The 21,013-nt window shown below is 40.0% G+C and overlaps 1 long non-coding RNA gene across 2 annotated transcripts in view; it reads left to right on the top strand.

Annotated features, from left to right (window-relative positions):
- The window catches only part of LOC113182028 (uncharacterized), a 111,320-nt gene extending 96,840 nt beyond the window's left edge, over nt 1-14,480 (top strand). For both annotated transcript variants that reach the window (XR_003300663.2, XR_003300662.2), the window contains exon 3: nt 13,863-14,480. This is a non-coding gene — a long non-coding RNA (uncharacterized LOC113182028). The remainder of the gene's footprint in view (nt 1-13,862) is intronic.
- The last annotated feature ends 6,533 nt before the right edge of the window (nt 14,481-21,013 follow it).

Raw genomic sequence — 21,013 nt, forward strand, 5'->3', positions numbered from 1 at the left:
CCCAGAAAAACTAAGTGTGGGGTGGCCTTGCCTTGTAACACCCTGCTGTTGTGAAGACTCACTCCTGAGAGACCCAACCCCCTCCACAAGACTGGCATTGATCCATTCATGAGGACTGAGACTTCATGAACTAGTGACTTTCCACCAGGCCCCATCTCTTGAAGGTTCCACCATCTCGACACTGCCACACTGGGGATTAAGCTTCCAGAATGCGAAATGTTGTGGGACAAACCATATTCAAATCACAGCATGGTTCATATTAATCAAAGAGTGGAGGGGCAATTTAAAATATTCCCCTTGGATCATACTATAGAGCAATGTTGGTGGTAAATTGGAAATCAGTTGACCGGAATAAGCAAAACTAAGTTTCTAGGCATTAGACAATTGCTTACATGTGCTCTATGCTTGAAACCAACTATTACAGAAAAGAGTCATCTTCATACAACACAGAGAACTGGTCAAGCTATCTTAATAAGACTTGAGCTGAATTTGTGCTAGGAGACAGCTGAAGTGTGGGCCAGGGAAGACATCAGCTGCCCTTCTATATGACTGAAGGTCAGCTTTTTTTTGCTGCTGTGACTAAAAATCCTGACCAGAAAAATTTTAGAGGAGGAAAAGTTTATTTGTGAGCTCATGGTCTCAGAGGTATCAGTCCATGGACAACAGGCTGCATTCCTCAGGGCTCAAGGTGAGACTGAACATCGTGGCAGAAGAGTGGGGCATAGGAAAGCAGCTCAGGATTACCTCAGGAAGCAGAGAAAGACTTCACTTACCAGATACAAAATATTTACCCCAAAGGCATGCCTCCACTGATCCACCTCTTCCAGCAACACCCCACCTGCCTTCAGTTACCACTCAGTTAATCCCTATCAGGGGATTAATTCACTCTAAGCCTTCTTGCGTTGTCTCACATGTGAGCTTTTTTGGGGGACACCTCACATCCCGAACACAACACTTGATATTATGGTTTGAATGTAAAGTGTCTATCAAAAGCTCATGTGTGAGACAATGCAAGAAGGTTTGGAGGAGAAATTATTGGGTTATAACCTTAATATAATCAATGAATTAATCCTTGATGGGATTAACTGAGAGGGAACTGGAGGCAGGTAGGTGAGGCTGGAGGACGTGGTTCTTGGGGGCATGGCTATGGAGTATATATTTATATCTGGCAATGGATACCTCTCTTTCTGTTGCCCGATCACCAAGTGAACAGCTCCTCTCTGCCACACTTTTCCACCATGATGGGCAGCCTTACCTCGAGCCCTGAGGAATGGAGCCTGCTGTCTATGGATTGAAACTTTTGAAACCATGAGCTCCCAGACAAACTTTCTCTGCAGTTGTGCTGATTGGGTCCTTTGGTCATAGCAGCAAAAAGCTGACTAAAACATTAAGTTCATGGCAAAAAAAAAAAAGGTTCTATTTGTGTCATAAAAATTTTTCTGTGTTCTAGGGAGACCCCTTTTTCCTGGCAGTTGAATTCAGAGTGTTGGGCCTTTCAGTTAAAAAGAAATGCTATAGTCCTATTTGACCCATGATGGTCATGAAACTAGATGATCACACTTTTATAACTTAAAGACTCTCGAAATTCACGGTGGATAGTTCTGGTCAGTTTGGATTAGGAAGAATAAAGAACCTTTGTGGATGGAGTGAATTACAAGAGAAATGCATAGAAGTTAGTGTGGAATGGTCAGGCCTAGCCGTGTTCCTTGGGTACCCTTTGGCATTAACCTAAGCCATGCACATAGTTAGAGAGAGTCTCAGACAAAGGGAAAACTCTACTACGTTTGGGATATTTGGGGCACCAGACAATTTCCTCAGTGTTGAGGGCATAAGAAATAATTCTGTATTTTGCCTAGAGTGCTCGTTCCCTCAATGATTATATCCATGTGTGTTTTAGGAGAACTTCCGTCTTCTGCTTCTTATTCATTTACACTTTACACTTCAAAAGATTGTTCTATAAGAGCTCCTCAATGCACAAGAAGTCTCATGAGTTTTTCTTCTAAATGAGCCAGCAACTTTCCAAGAACCAGGAAGCTGCAAGTTGCCAAGAATAAATAAATGAACTCCAGAAGGTTCAAGTTTGGTTTTAAAACTTTGTAAGGTTTTAAGTAGGTTCTATATCTGGCTTGACTCCATGTCCTCATCAAAGATATAAATCACAGGGTGGAATACTATTCCTGGCATGCAACTTTTTTCAAAGGATTGAATTTAACAATCATTTTCAATAATGATTCAATAGAAAATCTTAACAAAATCGTTGGAATTCAATGACACAACAGAAACAGCAGTACAGTAGAATAGCATTTATCTGACACTTAAGTGGTCTCAGGCTTGGTTCTTGCTACAAAATTTGCTGGATGAGACAAATTATCTCTGTGCTTGTTTCCTTCCTGAAATGAAGAGACAACACTAGACGAAATCTAAAATTCTGTGGTGAAAATTCCAAATGACCCCTTGTCTAATCCAGGGAAGTAAGTAATGTGGAATTTCATATTTTTGATTAAGACTGGAATTAGTTGGTTGTGTTCATGTCCAACTACTAGGGATTTATGTATGTATGGTTTAGAGAAAAGTAAGGGGGATGTAGCAGATGTTGTTGGTATCACCCAGGTACCCTTTACCATGTCAAGGCACCCACGTCCTAGCTTCGGTGGGTGTTGGCTATTAATTGTTCACACCTGCACTCTTTTCCCAGAGGCTGGCCCTTGGCTGATAGAATCTGGAAGTGTAGTGTGGAAAGTTTCAAGCCCTCCTTCCTTGCCTCTGAAGGCATCAGTGGTTAAGGAATTGTGGGTCTTCCAGTCCGGCCTCCTTGCCTCTGGGCAGTACGACCTCAACAGTATACTACATGCTCCAGAGCTCACTGTGAAATCAGGCTGTGGCTAGATTCTCCCTGACAAGTTCCCTATCCATCTCACTCTGCTTCTCTCACTCTCCCACAGGTTTCTCTAAAGAACACTTCCCAACACATCTCTTGCTTACAAATCCCATCTCAGGCTCAGCTCCCTAAAATATAGGAAAGAAGAGAAACAAGTTGTGGGGGTAACTCATTAGTGCTAAGAGAACCGTTCCAGGCTCACAAGTCCTGGGACTGGCAGGAACCAGGCAATGATGGAGACAGCAGGAGGTCAAGATACAGCCGAAGAGAGTCACATGGTCTGGGTAGACATTTTCTCCCTCCACCAGTTCAGCAGCCATTCACAGAGAATTGTAACTGTGATCTCTCTGAACCTGCAAGCAGCTTTGCTGGGTCAATTTGCTTCATGCTGTAACTTGACCAAATAGGTGCACGGGCCTGAGCAGCAGGTTGAGAATGGGAGGGAATAAACATCATAGCAGGGATGGGGCAGCCTCTGTTTTTTCCAGGGTTTGTCTGAATGCAGGACTAGGAGATTTGAGAAAGAGGAAAGATTTCATTTACCTGGTGAACATAGATTTCCCGAAGGGAGATAACATTTATTCTGGCCCCCGACTGGTGTGTCTATTTCATTTTATTTTATTTATTTATTTTTTAAATTTGTAGATGGACAGAATGCCTTTATTTTATTTGTTTATTTTTTTATGTGGTGCCGAGGATCGAACCCATTGCCTCACGCATGTTGGGCAAGTGCTCTGCCACTGAGCTACAGCCCCAGTCCCAAGGTGTGTCTATTTAAAAATGTGGAAACATAGGGAAGAGCTTACTAGGTAGAAAAAGAGGCTGATGTAAATGAATTGTGCTCCTTTTAGATTTTTGGATTTCCCCCCCGCGAAACCACAGCAAAGTAAATTTCCAACCTGGCGTGCGATTCACATGTTTGAGACTCCATATGGGGACATGAAACCAAGATCCCTTGGGATTTTGAGACCCAGGATCTGTTTTCCTTCTGGTGGATGCTGCATGTCCCTTGTGAGTGTTCTCAAATACTTTCCAGGATGTACTTTGTTTTCTATACTCCTCTGTGATGTCATATATGACAGTAGGGGACTCACTTGGGGAGAGCTACAGATCTCAGTCCCCAAGGGGGAAACTAGGGCTGAACTGAATGAAGCAGGGAGACTGTGAAATCTCCCAAAAGATAAGGACCCAGGCTGAGCAAGGGCAAAAGAGAATACCCCATTTCCAAAAGCCAGGGAATTCTCAGGAGAGATGAGAAAGCTAAGACGAGACAGCAGCTGGTGGTAGGCATCAGCAGATGGCCCGCCTCGCTGCCGGAGACGAGCAGCAATCTTAGACAAAGACGCCATCCTGGAGAGAGGAGGACAGCAGTGCTGGCCCTTCTGCAGGAGGCCTGGGCCAAACTGGGAAGAGAAGCCTCTCGCCTTCTGCCAGGAAGTAGGATAAGAGAGGGATAGTGGCTTTCATTCTTAGGAGAGTCGGGAAGCAAAGAGGCAGTTGGGGAGTAGGAAGAATTACAGTCGCTCCATGTCAAGGTCAAGAAGGGTGCCTGTGGCACCAGGACCTGTCAGGTTGTCTCACAGGGGAGTCAAGGGAATGAAGAATCAGGGACCAGCATGGACCACTGGGGAATGGAGGGAGAATAGAATAGTCCAATGGGTAGGCCTGAGGAAACTTAGGTCAGTGCTTCTTTCAAAATGTGGAGTTTCATCCTTAGAACTTGAGGTGCTATCCTGACTTTTGTCATTACAGAATTTTTAGATATTATATTTTTTGGGGGGGATTTCTCTCAGTATTCCTAAGCTTAGAGAACCACTCCCTTCGAGAGGTTTCATGTTTAATTAATATTTGATTAATATCTCCTAATTTGCTACAATTTAAAAAATTAAGATCACTGGAATTAATTATGGTGCATGGAGTGAGATGAAGATCTCATTTCAAAATAATCTGCAACTCTCTCATTGGTTAAAAAAAAAGAAAACTAATGTCTTATCATTACAGCAGTAATTAGGAAAATATGAAAGCATTAAGAGATGAAAAACATCACATTCTCACACCCCTTCCTTTTCATTCTTTTGTTGTCTGTAATTTTACATGATTGTGATCACATGATATGTGCCAAATTATATAGGCTGGCTTTTTAAATTGCATCTATTTTGGTAATAAACGTAATATATGCTCATTAGGGAAAGTTTTAAAAATACATATATTTATGAAGCAGAAAATGAAATTCACCCAATTTTACATATTTCCTTATAATAATAATGCAATGTAATTTTGTATGTATGCTCTTGTGTTTTTAAAATCACTAAAACCATAAAGTACATGCTGAACTTTAAGCATTGTGAATACATATTAACAGATTCTAAGTTGAAGAAAACATAAAGAGGGACACAGAAATATATCTCCATGTATATCTAATCTATAAATTATCTATGTCTGTATCTGTGGAACCTGTGGCTAGTTAGTCTTTCCCCAGCAACATATTCAGTACCCAGGTTGCTTGAGGTGATTTTAAAAAATTGTGTTAGTGACATTTTATTTAAAGTAGATACATAGTATTCCTTGTATTTCTCATTAAAAATTAAGGGTTATAAAAAGGTGCTTACTTTCTTTTAAGCTATTTATCAGGCAATAATTTCAAACTTATCAAGATAAAAATAGCATAAGGAACACCCAAATGGCAAGATTTACTTATTGTTAATGTTTTAAACCCATTTTTTAAAATCATGTTCTCTTTTTCTCTCTCCCTCTCTTCATGTGATAATAATTTTTTCTGAATTATTATATGTATTTATATTATATATGAATACATATTCTATACATTATATATATGATTATCCTTTACTTTTAAATACTTTTAAATATCTCTATTCCCAGGAAATAGAGATATTTCCTGGGAATAGAGATATGTTCTTGCCTAACTACAGTAATCACTTCATACATTTTCAACTTGCGTTGATATAAGCTGCTGTCAATAGTCTAAACTTGTCAGTTGATCTCATAATGTTTTTTTATAGCATTTCCTCCAGCACAGAATCCAGTCTAGGGTCAGTTATTGTGTTTACCTCTCATGTCTCTTTAACCTCTTTTAATTTGGAACATTTCCACAGCCTTTCTTTCTTTGACTTTTAGGACAATGACTATAGATTTTTTTTAAAGGATACAATCCCTCCCACATATCTTTTTAACTAGAATATTTCTCACTGATTCAAATGTCTGATTTTGAGTGAATGGCAGTTAGGCTTCGTGGCCAGACATGGTACTGGAAATGTTGTCTTTTTCAGGGTGTCACATTTGGAAGCACATACTGTTCACCAGCCCTCACAGCTGCTAATTTTGATCACACTATCAAGGTGTTGCTCTATTTCTTTCACTACACAAGTGGATCCTTTTTCTCTTTTTTTTTTTTTAATTTGTAGTTGTAGGTGAACGATACCTTTATTTTATTTTGTTTATTTTTATGTGGCGTTAAGGATTGAACCCAGTGCCTCACATGTGCTAGGCAAGCACTCTGCCACTGAGCGACAGCCCCAGCCCACCCTTTTCCCCTCTCTTGCAACTAATGCAGCCTGTGGATAGACACTTTAAGACCATATAAATATTCTTGTAAAAATTCCTCCCATGGGCCTTACCTGATCTGGTCTTTATGACAGTGACTTCAAAATGGTGATTTTTCTAACTCCAGCACTCTTTCCACATTCACCAGCTGATTTTTGCCATTTTTTAAACGACCTCCCTTCTCCCCAACTTATGTATTTATTTATTATTTATTTACCAAATTTTAGTATAAGTGCACAGATTTTTTTTTCTTCCTCAAAATAATCCATTTATAACACAGTGTGTACTTGTGTGTTCTGATGTGGCCGGGTGCCCTTCTGGCTGATTCCTTTCCTGTCCCATGCACTCAGCATTCCCTGAGCCCTTCCTGACATAATTTTCTGTTCTTAGCTCATCTTGTGCTCACCTGTCCTAGCCCTGGAATCAGCCATCTCCCCAACTTGTTGGTTTGAAGAGTTCTGCAATGGCCTGTTACAAACGCTGCACAGTTGTCTCCCTTTCCCTTAATTTCTGACTTCCCTAAGGCAACCACTTTTGACTCTTTAAATGATCCCATTGACCTTTGAACTACTAAATAACATGCTTCTACTTCTATCTCTGGATTTTTCACAAGCATGCATATTTCCCATCTCCTTGTGTTCTCAATTCACTTATGTCATATGTGGTAACATTGGTATTCAATGTTTACATGATGATGTAAATACTATTCATAGCTGAAGGATGAGTGTCCTATGATTAAGATTCTTTTTCCTTCCCTTCATAAGGTTTTATTTTTCCCTGGAATGAACTGTCTTAATTTTCCCACTTGCTGAGTGGGTTTTGCATGTGCATGTGTATGTTGTGTGCATTATTTTTGCTAATTCAACCCCAAATCCTCTGTTGATTCTTTAAAAGCCACTGACAGTATCTCCAGATCCATTAGATATTTACTCAACTTCATTTTCTTGTAGTGCTTGTCCTGTATCCTTCTGACCTATTCCAGTTTGAGCTGGCTGTGATATGTAGGTTGTCTTGGGCTTCCCCGTATCATGGGAAGTACATATTTTAAAACCTTGCATGTTTGAAAATATCTTTGTTATGCACCCCCCCCCAACACACACACACACACTATTAATGACAATTTGGCTTGATTTAAAATTCTAGGTCAGATACATTTTTTTTCTCAGAACTTTGAAGGGATTACTCTCTGTATTTTAACTTCTAAGCCTGTAATCAAGAAATGTAAAGCAATTTTAATTCTTAACCATTTGTGTGAAAACTTTTTCCCCCTCCATTTCTGGACACATCTCTTTGTCTTTAGTTTCTGAAATTTCCTCATATTGTACCTTGGTTTGTGTCTGTTTTCACCTGCTACACACTCAATTTGGAAACACTTATCCTGTAGTATTAAAAATTTTTCTTGAATTATTTCTTTGTTGATTTCTTTCTACCCTCTTTGTGGAACACCTATAAATCTTATCTTGGACTAAATTTTCTTTTGTCTTCTATTTTCCATCTCTTTAGTATTTTCTCCTCCTACTTTTATGTAAGATTTTACCAGTATTGCAATATTTTTCATCATTTTTAAATTTTTTGCTACTGTATTTTTAAAAAATATTTTTTAGTTGTTGATGGACCTTTATTTTATTTATTTGTATATAGTGCTGGGAACTGAACCCAGTGCCTCATGCATGCTAGGCAAACGCTCTACCACTGAGCCACAACCCCAGTCCCCCATTATAACAACCTTTCTGTTTGCAGGTATACTTTTTGAAGAAAATCTGTGAAGATATTAATGATGAGTTTTCATTTTTTGACATTTTTTTGTCCATGAATAGCCTGATTTCTTCAGCTCTCTCCTTTTCCCCTTGGCCTATCTTTCCCAAGTTAAATGCTTTCCTCAAACATTCAGTGATCCTTGGTTGTTTGGTGAATTATTTTCAAAGTCAACTTCACAGAGCTATAATTTATATTTTCATCCCAGTGGTATAATTTATATACAATAGCTGTAACAATTTTAATGTAAAGTTCAATGTGTTTTAACATATATTGGCAGGTATGTGAAAAATAAAATGTAACCAACACCACCACAATCAAGATACAGAACATTTCCATCTCCCTAATGTCCCTTAACTGTCAGTCTTCCTTCCTGGCTGCCCCCCTCCTCAACCCCTAGCAACTACTGATTTGCTTTGTGCCGCTATAGATAAATTTTTCTTTCTCTAGAATTTCATATATGGGTGCATATGGGATGTTTTGAAATTAATCAATGATACATTAATCCATAGTTCAGTTTCTTTATTGCTACTACAATTTGCTTATCCACTCTTTATTGATGGACATTTCCAGTCTGGAGCTATTTTTCATAAAGCTGTATGAAGATATGTGTACAGTGTCTATGGACAAGTGTTTTCAGTTGGTAAATACCAAGTCATGGAATTGCTGTGTATTATGGAAACACTATTTTTAACTTTGTAAGACACTGCTGAATGATTTCCAAAATGGTGTGCCATTTTTACTTGCCCATCAGCAATGTATGAGAGTTCTAATTGCTCTGCATTTTCATCAATACTTGGTATCATAAGTCTTTTAAATTTTAGTCACTCTAGTGGATTCGTATTTTTACCTCATTATGATTCGGCTTTGTATTTTCTTGGTAATAAATGATGTTGTTTCTTCAAGTTCTGTCTATTCAAAGGAATAGGACTATAGAGCTGCGTACCTTCAGGCCAGTAGAAAGGGCTTGTCAGCCGAGGGCTTTACCATGAAATAATCATCCGAGGCCATTTTGCAGAAAATTCTGCAGCATGGTATATTTATTACAATTGATAATCCAATGGTAATATATTATTATTAATTAAAGTCCATAGTTTACAATAGGATTTCCTCTTTGTATAGTTCATTCCAAGTTTTGATAAATATGAAAGATCACGTATCCATTATAATGGTACATCCAGAATAGTTTCACTGCCTTAAACATTTTCTGTGTACCACCTCTTCATCCTTCTCTCCCTTCTTTCCCCAGAATCTCCTACAACCACTATCATAGTTTTGCCTTTTCCAGAAAACCACGTAGTTGGAGTCACATAATATGGGACTTTTTCAGATTGGCTTTTTTCACATAGTAATATGCATTTAAAGTTTCTCCATGTTTTTTCATGGCTTGCTAGGTAGATTCTTTTTATTGCTGAGTAATATTTTATTATCTGGATGTCTACTAGTCTATTTATCCACACACCTACTGAAGAGCATCTTGGCTGCCAAGTTTTTGCATAAAGCAACTATAAACATTTGTGTGCATGTTTTTGTGTGGACATAAGTTCAACTCACTCAGGTAAATACCAAAAGCTGTGATTGTTAGATTTATGTTTAGTGTTGTAAGAAACTGCCAAACTGTCTTCACTCATTGTGTGTTTTTTTTTTTTTAAGGAGAGAGAGAGAAAGAGAGAGAGAGAGAAAAAGAGAATCTTTTTTTTTTTTTTTTTTTTTTGGTAGATGGACACAACACAATGCATTTTATTTTTATGCGGTGCTGAAAATCGAACCCGGGTCCCGCCCGTGCTAAGCAAGCGCTCTGCCGCTGAGCCACAATCCCAGCCCCCTCTCATTGGTTTTTGAGGTTTTGGTTGGGTCTATTTTGTAGTCTCCAGCAGCACATCTATAAGTAATTTCTAAAAGAAAGATATGTAAAGAAGGAGAGGTGGATTACACATGTTCTAATAATATATATCTTTCTATGGATTTTTTTTTTTTTACCCACACAAGTCACAGTGGCCAGACTTAATGACCTTGAGTCACAAAGTTTTCCCTCAAATATTTGTGAATGTCACTCCAGTGTTCTCTGATATTTAATATTATTGAGTGAAGTCTGAGCCTACCTATTTTTTTTTGTCTCTGTAGGTAACTGATTTTGTCGACCTATAAACTTAAAGCATATATTCCTTTACATCATAATTCAGGAATATTGTCAAGATGTGCCTGGATGTTGCTTTCATGTGTAGCCTTTTGGATGTAATAAAGCTTTTCAATATGAAGACTCCAGACTTTTTACCATTAGGGGTATTTTGCTTAATGAGTCTTCAATTATTCCTCATCTCAGATGCTCTGCTTTCTTACCCAGAAGTATCTACATTACTTAAGGCAGATCTCTATTTTTCATTTTTTTATTCTCCCCATATATCTCCTTCTTTCCTTTTGGAAAGTTTCTCAAATTTGTCTTTGATATCACTATTTGGGCTTCTCTGGGTCAGTTCTTTTTTTCTGACTCCAATTTGAATTTTTCACAGGTCATTGCATTTTTATAAACCATTGGTGCTTTCTTGGCTTATGGTTTTCTGCTCTAGTTTTATAGAGATCATGTCTTCTTATATCCAGTTAGGGATACCATGTGATTTTCTAATTTTTTTTTATGATTCTTATATCAACTAATATTCTGCTAATCTTTTAATTCAGAAGTTCTACATAGGCTTCATTCTACAACCCATTTGGCTTCACATGGTAACAGGTGGACAGGCACAGTGTCCCCCATCTAGCTGGATTTCATAAGATGCAGCCATTCGATCCTCTATGATGCATGCATGAAAAGCTCCACACCCCTCTATGGCTGTTGCCAGGACTGCTCCTGTCTCCTGCAGTGTTCTGTGGGAGTAGCAGTTTGCAGGAGGAAGGCCTGTCATCAACATTATTTCTCCCCTATTCCTGCTCCACTGGATGATTGAGATGGACAAGGCCACGATGGAGCTGCACTCCATCTGGGAGCATATGTCCCAGACTAAATGTGCCTGCTTCTTGGAGTCCCTCAGGATGATGCTTGTGTCAGCTCTGCTCCCGCTAGAACCCTAAGGCCCACCTGCTTTTCCATACTCAAGCATTGGGTGAAAGGTACATGCTTATGTCTTCGATTTCTGAAGCATGAAGAAAAATGGCCAAACCCACCTTGTAAAACCACAAATCTTTACTTCTCACTGCTTCCCAGTGAACTTGAGGAATAATTTGTCCTATCTCATCACTTGGGTCTCATCAGCATTGAGACCCAGTAAAACTCTACCCTAAAGTCCTACAGAACCAGAACAAGGGAAGAGAGAACTGTGAACTATCGGTTTTGAAAAAAAACCCTCCATGTTGGTGAAACTATGACCATTCATTCCACAAACATCTCCCGTGTGGTTTCTCTGTGCAAGGCACACAGGCTAGTGTCTCTGGATGCGGAGAAATGCCCTAAACAGCACTAAGCAGAACATAGATATCCCAGAAAGAAGTCTCTGAGGAAGTAATGTGGCTTCTCTGAGCACCCAGACATCTTTGGTATTCACTCTTCATAGGAGAGAATGGGTTGGGGAGGGGGAGGGGGGGCTGCCTCAGAGACCAAGCAGCCACGAGCCTGCAGCTCCCCAGGAACAGGCAGAATTGCACAAACTCAAATGAATTAGGAGTATAAATTGAGCAGTTCGACTTGGCTTGCACAGTACAATAAAGATCTGCAAACGCTCAGCTCCGTATTGAACCCAAGGCAGGGCGATTAATTCATTATGCACTTCCTAGCCTGGAAGGGAAAGCATGTATACCCAGGGAGCAGCAAGGGATGAGCACAGTCATAAATCACACTATTTACAAGTGTAGTGATGAGGAAATCAGCTGGCTGGAGGGGGATGTTCTGTAGGCAGCAACAGTGGCAAGAGAACTGGCCAGTCAAGGAGAGTCAGTCTGCTTTCTGGAGACGCACCAGTTGGCCAGTCATTTGGTCTTCCAGCCAAGGCAGCCAGCCTCTCGGCCACCCGGCTTGGTGCTTCCTGGCCAGACCACAAGGAAACAAACTCCACTCCGCCCAGCAGGAGTGCTCCTGTGACCTGAGATGGCCTCGCCAAAAGTGGACAAAGTACTAGGAATAGCATTAGGATCTGTCTAAAAGGCTGCTGTCAGGATAAACCCCTACGTGTAAGAAGAGCACGCGCACGGCCACCCCAGCCTCCCTGGGCTGTTCTGGGTTCCAGGTGCTTTGGGCTCAGCTGGAGGGGCAGGCTTGAGTCTGCTTCTGCACCCTTCAACCAGGACCTTGGATGTCACTAGCTACCAATCCTGAATCAGCACCTTTATTCCCCAATCTTGTTGCCTTCAAGGCAGAGCCCTTTAGGGGCCTGGAGTTTCATTTAGTGTTGAAAGGAACCATCCAACACAGGGCTTTTTAGTCCCTGTGTGAATACAGGGTAGTTCTTTGAATATCTGACAATTCTTTCTCTTCCAGTAAATTATCTCTGGTTTCCTCAATTGTTCCTCATATTTAAAGACAATAATATTGAGACTTTTTCTGTGCCTAACTCTTTACATGTATTAGCTCATTTAACTTTCATGATTTTTGTTTGTTTTGTAATAATGGGGATCAAATCCAGGGCCTCATGAATGGTAGGGAAATGTTCTACCCCTGAACTACACCCTTAGCCTTTTAAAACATTTTTATTTTGAGAAAGGGTCTTGCTAAGCTGCCAAGCCTTAAATTTATGATCCTCCTGTCTCAACCTCCCAAGTAGCTGGGATTATAGGGGTGCACTATCATTCCAGCTTGGTGAAGCAGTTTTTAACTTCAATTTGCAGATGAGGAAACTGAGGCTTAAATTAGTCAACTGGCTTGTCAGGATTCAATCTTGAGCCAGTCTAACTCTGGACACTAGGCTTCTAACCTTGATAATGTGCCATCTTGCTTACTGAGGGCCTCATGGTATTGGCTAAAATGCTACAGACCTCTGTTTCAAGGCCTTTTTTCCCTGGACCCAGGGGAAATTTGAAGAGACTAGCCAAAGCCCTCTAACTTGTATGCAATTTAGCATAAAAAATAAAAATAAAGTAAAATAAATGAATAAAAGTATTTATCCACCCTACCTTTAACCCTCCACCTGAACTGATAAAAGGAGAAGTCCTTCTTTCTCTTTCTTCTTCCCAGGACAAATATTAGGGCCAACATGCAATCTGTTTATAATTTCCTTTTGCCTTATTTGGTACACAAAGGAACACAGTTCTTCTTAATCTATTTATGGAGCAAAGGAGCAAGCAAGCAGGATTCCTTAACAAAAGGGTCTCTAACCAAGGGATTAGTGGGTAATGCTCTTTCTCCTCAGTGCTACCAGGCTGATATAATACCAAAAAAAAAAAAAAGCACCAGGACTTAGCCTACCTTACTTAAGAAGAATAGTCATAATCAGTTAATACCTTTCCTTCCCATAAGCAAGGAAAGAATGTTATCTGGGTAGAGTCAGAGGTCAAGGCTGCAGTTGGGGATTTTACCAGGCATTGCCCTGAGCAACATTATACACATATTAATAAAACATCAGGTGAACACTCTCAGAGGAAGAGTTTGACTGTCCTCATGTGTGGCTTGTATTTGGCATATGGTAAATACAAGCATAGTACAATACAAGCAGGAAGACTGACGAATGGACTTTTGCTTTTACAGTGTACTCTCATCCCAGGAGGAGGGCAATCTAAACGGACAGCCAGGTGGGCCCTGAAGAGCCTACTCTCTGGCCTTTCCAAGCAAGGGAGCAAATCAAGCCAACCTGAGAGACAGAGTGAGAGTTTTGACCTCCGCATCGCTCTGGCAACCTCAAGGAAGTTCTGCTTACTCAAAGCGTGCCCAGTGAGTTGGGGTTGCTCCAAGAGAGCAGGAAGATGGGCGCAGGATACGAGCTGGTGCCGGCCAGCCTCCATTAGGATCAACATGAGATGTGGGTGGAGGCCTTGAGGACTGAGGAAACCTGGAGAAAATTGCTTGTGGCTCAGGCCCAGGTGCAAACACTCCCAATTACCTAAAATCAGGACACTGTGTTCCAAAGCAGTGTGTGGCTCAGTTTCATCACCCAGCATGAATTCACCAACAGAAGTTATGAAACTTAAACTGTGAAGGAGTTGACTATGCCTGAGGGATGGAGCACACTGCTACTATTCAAATGAAGTGAGGTCACTAAGTAGGTGCCACCCCAAATATGTGTGCTAATTCTCCCTAAAAATCTGTGTGGCACAACACGAGTATGTAAAAACCTGACTGAACTAAGCTGAAAACCAGAGGTAAAAAATGTGCAAACTTGGTGTGTTTCTGAGATTAAACTTGTATGAAACAAAGATTTTTAAGCACTAATTTGTCGAGGTATTCATTTTTATATAGTAAAATGCACAAATCTTTTTTTTTGAGCTGGGGTGGGGGGGGGAAGAGGATGTACTGGGGATTGAATCCAGGGTGTTTTTCCACTGATCCACATCCCCAATCCTTTTTTAGTTTTTAAATTTTGATACAGGGTCTCACTACATTGCTTAGGGCCTTACTTAGTTGCTGAGGCTGGCCTTGAACTTGTGATCCTCCTGCCCCAGCCTCCTGAGCTGCCAAGATTACAGGTATTTGCCACCATGCTGTGCCATACACACACATCTTAAGTAGAACTCTAACTTTGTATGTATATGTCTTTTCACACATATGGCAACTTCCCAGATCACAAAATAGAATATCTCACTTTGCAAATTCCTCTGTGCTCATTCCTAGTGAATCCTCACCCCTGGATAAGAACTGTACCAATTCTTTCACTATAATTTATGACCATCTTTAAACTTTAAATGGAATGATACTATGCATTCTCTGGCTTCTTTTACTCAGGGTAATATATTTGAGATTAATTCATGTCATTAAAGCTATCCATAGTTAATTCCTTTCTATTGCTGAATAGCAATCCATTGTATGAATACAGACAATTTGTTTATCCATTCATCTGTTAGTAGACAGTTGTTTTATTTCCAGTGTTTGGTTATTAAAAATAAGACTGGGTATGAACTTTTTTTTTTCTATTTGATACAGTATCTTTGTATAAAAATACACTGGTTTCTCTAGGGTACAAAGAACTTTATTAGAAACTGCCAAGTAATATATGGTAAATTTTAAAATAACTTATAGAAATGTGAAATAAAGGTAGAAATTCCTTAAGTTTGCTTTATAATTTATATTTTTAAAAACAGGTAAAATAGGAAGAATTGCTCAACATTCAAAGTGCCTTATAAGGGTAAAAAGTAATTTTATTCTATGTAAAATGCGACAAATATACTCTTAGGATATGTGTTTTTACTAGCTGAGACTTTAAGCAAATTCATTTTAGGCAAATAGATCTTAGGAGAATTGGCCCAAAGACTACACATAGACTCTTGTTGAGACAGGTCTCCCCCACTCTGTACTAGAGCAATTGAATTTTTAAACAATGCAGAGTTGACATTCATCCCTAGGAGATTTCATACCAATGGGAAGTACATGTATATTTATGCACAGGGATATATGGGATTAGGATGTTGGAACAAGTAGACACTTGGTAGAAGGAGGGAAAGGAATTCCTGGAGCTCTGGAGACACTGATAATGGGCCCTGAGCTGGCAGGATGCCCAGGGCATTAAAACCTGGTGGAGTCACAGCAGGGGCCCCAGAGCAGGGGTAGGGAAGGTGGTCCTGAGGAGTCCAGGTGGCAGGGAAGGTTCAGCCTAGTAATGGTGGGAGCAGTCTGTGGGGAGGAGCAAGGGGTGTGGTGCAATGAATGAGGAGATTAAGGCAGACACTGACCCTGGGGTGATGGCAATGAGATCCACATACCAAGAGGGCCCAAGGTTAGTGGGTTCTGCCAGCTAGCATTTGTCTGAGGTAAAAATCTGTGCTTGAATCAGCCCTCAGCAGGCTTGGTCCTGGTTGCAGATATTTCAACCTTCATTGCCAAGATGTGTCAGTACATGTGATCACAGATTTTAAAAGATTTATAGTCATTCAAATGTGTTCACTATCCCTTCTGTCTTAGTGTCTTCCACACGTTTGGTAAAATTGGTTCCTATGTCATTTTCCAAGTTATTACAGATAATGATAATGTCCTATCTATTTCTTAGAAGCTAGAAGAAAAGATTTTAAAAGTTTTCATCCAAGAGAAATTATAAATGTTTAAGGAGATATGTGTGTTTTATTCTGATTTCAACGTTACACAGAGTATACATACATGTATGGAAATATTCCACGGTACTCATAAATATGTACAACTTTTGTGTGTCCATTAAAAAAATAAAGATTAACCTGGACAGAGCCAAATTGAAGCACAAGGGAATGCCACCAGAGACTCCCACTCCAGGTGACAGTGACCTATTAATCAATACTTCCCAAGAACCACTGTCAACTGACTATAAGTCTACCTCTTGTCCACCTGACACACATCCACCTTTGCACAAGATAATCTTGAGGATGTAGGAAAAGGCATCACAGAAATCAAGCTACAGAGTTCATGAAATCCTCCCAATCCACTAATCAAACAATTTACAAAAAAATAAAAAGAAAAAGAAAAAGAAAAAAAGAAAAGAAAGAAAAAAGAGAAAATTTAAAGAAAAAATGAGATTAGGCTGGTTCTTAGTGAGTCCACACTAGTTCCTGGCAAAAATTGCTTTCTTGTTAAAATACTCAGAAAACCATCTGTTTAATAATCCCTTGTAGAGTTTGGTTGGCACTGGTGGTACTCGTCAATCAAATTATAAATTTCATCTATCACCCTGTTTAAAAATCAGGACAACGGTTTTCATTTTCACCCTGTTGGCTTCTCTTTCTCTCTCTGATTTTCCCAGTTTTCTCAAAGATTTCACAGGTGACTCTTGCTGCCCTTTGGGAAGTCCTCTTTGTGTACCGACTGACTTAAACTCACTTAATCAAGCTATGTAGTGTGTATATGCTGGGTTGTAGGCAGAAGGAATTTTAATTATTGTTTTTTTAAAAAAAAATTTTAGTTGTAGTTCGTCACAATACATTTATTTAACTTATTTATTTATTTTTATGTGGTGCTGAGGATTGAACTCAGGGCCTTGTACTTGCTAGGCGAGTGCTCTACCACTGAGCCACAACCCTAGCCCCAGAAGGAATTTTATTTTGATTTCTATTGCTCCTTAAAATCTGTTCAGCAGGGCATAGTTTTCCCCATCTATGAATGAAAATTCATTAGCCCAGTGACTTTTCTGATTACATCACTCATGATAAATAAAAGGTCTAATATCACTTTAAGTCGTCAAATACAGTCTCAATTTAGATTAAAATTTTCCTCCTATATAACAAGCAAAACTGTAAGCTTTGTTTCAAGTTAACTCTTTCTCATCAGCCTGGGCTGCTGCAAGCAAGAGGCTTGCAGCTAATGGAAAGGGGTGCATTTGGTCTTTTGTGTTTGCCTCTCCCTCCTACAGCAGCTTGCAAACCTGCAATGCCCCCTCCTCTAGGTGGGGTGTGCTGTGAAGCCCAGGAGGAGGAAAGCCCTTCTTTGGCACTTCAGGAAACAGGTCTTCATTTTCTGGGCTTCACAAGTGTTCAAAGCCTTATTAATTTTGATCTTTCAGGTGAGAATCAGACCATTATTTACTGTGTCCCATCTCTTCCCCCCTCAACCACTCTCTTTGCTCTCTTTGAAGTCTCTCTCTCTCTCTCTCTCTCTCTCTCTCTCTCTCTCTCTCTCTCTCTCACACACACACACACACACACACACACACAGGAAGTACCCCATAGCTTGCCACCCATTCTCTCCAGAGGCTTCTTCCCCCTCAACCCTCTCCTACCTCCACTCCCTGACCCTTAAGTCGCTCGTTGTGGTTTTAAGGGTTTAAAAGAATTTGAAAGCCATTCAAAGACACTTATGAAATATTTGAACAGTGGCTTCCAATGGAATGTTACTTTTCATGTTGCAGCCAAAGGGGAGGCAGAGTCCAATTTGTATATTCAGCTAAAGTTGTTTTCCATTGTCTGTTCTTATCTTGAACTTGGATTTCCTCCATTCTGGTTTGATGGCATTTCTTCTTGATAGGGAGACAGATGAAAATAGTAGTTAAGAACATTTGCATTCTTTTTAAAACCTCTCCTCATCACACTCCATCTTCTCAAGGACAGGGATTTTCCTTCTTTTTGAAACTTGTACTTTAGAAAACCACAATCATCAGGCCATTCAATTAATTCATAATGAATAATATAATGGCAATAGATTTAAATGCTCATGTTCTTATTATTGTTTCCTAAGGGTAAAATTAAAATAGGAGTGGGAAAGAAAAAATGAAATAGACACCTAACCAAAGATTATTCAGCCTTAAAACTAAATAAAATCCTGCAATATGCAACAGTATGTTAAAATAGCAAATACATTCAACTATTCTTATTAAAAAACAGAATTAACAACTTTATACCAAACAAAAATACTCCTCTCTAGTGGGAAATACAAAGACAAGAATTAAAATTGCCGGTCATAAAGGAGTGAGGTCTGGGGAGGTAGTTCAGTGGTAGAGTGCTCTCCCGGTGTATACAAACCACTGGGTTTGATCTCCACTCCTGTGTGTGTGTGTGTGTGTGTGTGTGTGTCTGTCTGTCTGTCTGTGTGTCCATGCACACATATACACATAAATTGATATATTTCATTTTAATGCTTTACTTAGGAATCTGAAAGTACTAATCTTGTAAAATCGAAATACTACTGTCTGCACAGTTCTGAATCCTAATTCTTAAACTTATACTGTGAATATTTCTCATTACCAGTAAGATGGCTCCTTAGTAGGCTGATTTACATGATTTAGTCAACCTACTCCCCTATTATTGACGCTGAGGTTGATTTCATTTTTTACCATTTGGAGGAATACAACAATGTACACCAGTATGTATAAATTTGTGTTTGAGTTTCTGACTCTGATTAGAAGAGGAGCTACTAGATCAAAGTGTACAGACTTTTTAAAGGCTCTTGACACAAGCTGACAAATTGCTTTCTAGAAAGGTTTATAATAGGTCGCCTTATCTTAATGTACAGTATCATCAAACTCTATCAGGCTAGGGCCCCATCCTCAGGCCAGGGCTCATCAAGGGAACCGGAACATTTATGCAGGCAGGTCAGGTCATCCACTGCTCTGGGCAATGTCAGAGACACAGCACAAAAGTAGTTTTTAGCTACAGTAATCATAATCTCCAACTGGGTATCTGTTACAAAGGAATAGAAGGAGGAAGTGCAATTGTATATTTGCATTGTAATCAGGGTTTTCCCAGAAGGCAGTCCAGGCAGTATTATCCTCCTCGGATCCAGCCTGCATTTGGTTCTTTGCCCTGTAACCATCACAGGGCAGGGCAGGACAGCTTTGCTTGCTTTCAGTCACATTCCAGTCCCCTTCCCCTTCTTGCACACAAATCCAGGACTCCTCCATGAAGCCAAAGCATCTTGCAAGAATCTCCAGCAAGTCAATATTCACATCTTCTGGTGGGTTTGTTTTGCATCTGTAACAGGTTGCATTGTTCTAGTTTTGTTCTCAAGTTATGACTTTTATCCAGAGCGTTTCCCACCCCATGTGGGTTCTTTCTAACCATTCCTTTTAAGACAGAACAGCCACACCCAGCATTACTAAACACAATCCCTTAATGACAATATTTTAATAACTTTTTTCCTTATTTCAAAATTGCTACATATTTAAAGAAAATGGAGCAAGCACAGGAATAGAAGGCTGCCGAGTGACCAGCATAGATGGTGGCCTGCCTGGCAGATGGGGAGTGTACATGTCTTGGTGGACATCTGTGCTGGGTCAGCAGGGATCATATTCAGCTCAGCAGATGTCAGGGGATATACAACAAAGACTGAGGACCAGTAAGAACTCTCTCACTGGACACTACGGAATCCCCAAGAACTCGGCTCCAAACCCAGGGAGAAGGGTGGGGGAAAACGTCTGAATTGACTCAGATGAAAATCATAACTTGGTAAAATGGTTCTTAATATAGAAATTAAACTAATTTGTAGGGAAACAAAGAACACTGGAGTCCAGTTTGTATTCTCTTTCCTGCTGCCTTGGTTTCCGATCCCCAGCTTCAGGGATGCACTACTGGTAACCTCTTTGTCTGTGGCTCAGTTAGGTGACATCCTGGTACCCGAGAGGGACTGAGGGATAGACTCAAGGGAACCAGAGAGGGTTTGAGGGATAGATTACAATCTTCCAGCTCCCTGTAGGAGCAGTCCTGCAAATCACCATGGAAACTGAAGATAACTGTGTTCATATTGTTCTTAGATGGAGATCGTTCCCAGGTAAGATTGGGAAAAGCCATTCTTATAATGATGTAATTCTCCCAGTGGTCCTCCATTGTGAAGACACCCCCCCCCACACACACACACGCCTTATTTCTTTCTCCTCATGGGAATTCTCATACAGCAGCAGGTAGTTATATGACAAAACAAAACTAATCCAAAAGGTTCATAATTCTTGGTAGGAATGCACCAGGAGAAAATGATTCTTCCCTAAGCCATGAGGCAAGATCTGATTCTTTGTTATGCCAGGATGCTCAGAGCTACCTGGCATAGATGCCCTTCTCTCGGGGCCCTTCTTTTCTATATACATCTATACATATTTTTTTTTAGTTGCAGATGGACACAATGCCTTTATTTTATTTACTTATTTTTATGGGGGTACTGAGGATGGAACCCAGTGCCTCACACATGATAGGTAAGTGCTTGATCACTGAGCCACAACCCCAGCCCTTGGGGTCCTTCTTTTTTGCAACACTGCATCTGTGTTAATTAGCTTCACATTGCTGTGACTAAAATACTGGACAAGA

This window comes from Urocitellus parryii, chromosome 6, assembly GCF_045843805.1.
Source record: "Urocitellus parryii isolate mUroPar1 chromosome 6, mUroPar1.hap1, whole genome shotgun sequence".
Classification (NCBI taxonomy): Eukaryota; Metazoa; Chordata; class Mammalia; order Rodentia; family Sciuridae; genus Urocitellus; species Urocitellus parryii.